We start from the raw sequence: 1,245 nt of genomic DNA on the forward strand, positions 1-1,245 counted from the left end.
AGTCAATCCTAAAAGAAATCAACCCTGAATATTCTTGAAAGGACTGATGCTGAAGCTGAAGCTCCAATACTTTGGCCAGTTGATCTGAAGAGCTGACTCATTGGCAGACTCTGATGCTGGGGAGGATGGAGGGCAGGAGGAGAAGGGGGTGACAGAGGATGAGATGGTTGGATGGCATCACCGACACAACGGACACGAGTTTAAGCAAACTCTGGGAAATAGTGAAGGATAGGGAAGCCTGCAATGGTGTGGTCCATGGGCCACAAAGAGTTGGACATGACTTAGCAACTGAACAACAACAATCTTAAATTCAAGTCTATTTTAATAACTCTGCATCCCCCCCCACACACATTCATTTACTATTTGACATCATATTTTACATCTTTTTGTTTTATCTGTTCCCTAACAACTTATTTGGATATACAAAATTTTACTCCTTTAGTCTTTTATTTGCCTTGGTTGCACTGGGTCTTTGTTGCTGCTCATGGACTTTCCCTAGTTGTGGAGAGCAGGGGCTACTCTTCATTTTAGTATGAGGGTTTCTCATTGCTGTGGCTTCTCTTGCTATACAGCATGCGCTCTAGGGCATGGTGGCTCCAGCAGTTACTGGCTCACAGGTTTAGTTGCCCTGAAAATGAGGTATTTTCCCAGACCAAGGATCCACTCTATGTCCCTGCATTGGTGGGCAGATTCACAACCACTGGACCAGCAGGGATGTCTCTCCTTTTCTCTTTGTAACCTTCCTGTTAGCTTTTTTAAAAAATATAAATTTATTTATTTTAATTGGAGGCTAATTACTTTACAATATTGTATTGGTTTTGCCATACATCAACATGAATCCACCACGGGAGTACCTGTTAGCTTTATAAATTGTTGATATACTACCTTACCTCTGTACTTGATGTACCATTGAGATTTTTCCTTTTGTAATTTTCACATTTCTAATTGCAATATTTTCTTTTCTACTTAAAGAAGTCCTTTTAACTTTTATTATAAAGCTGTTTTGCTGGAGCTGAACCTCTTTAGTTTTTGCTTGTTTGAAAAATTCTCTATCTCATCTTCAAATCTGAAAATAGCCTTGCCAGGTACAGTATTTTGGTTTTTTCCATTCATTACTTTGAATATTATTATGCCGCACTCTCCTCTGACCTGCAAAGCTTCTGCTGAAGAGTCACCTGATGGTGTCATGGGAGTTCCCTTGTATGTAGCTATCAGTAGTTGTCTTTATCTTGCTGCTTTTAAGAC

This window comes from Bison bison, unplaced genomic scaffold (genome assembly GCF_000754665.1).
Source record: "Bison bison bison isolate TAMUID 2011002044 unplaced genomic scaffold, Bison_UMD1.0 scf7180017857990, whole genome shotgun sequence".
Taxonomy (NCBI): Eukaryota; Metazoa; Chordata; class Mammalia; order Artiodactyla; family Bovidae; genus Bison; species Bison bison.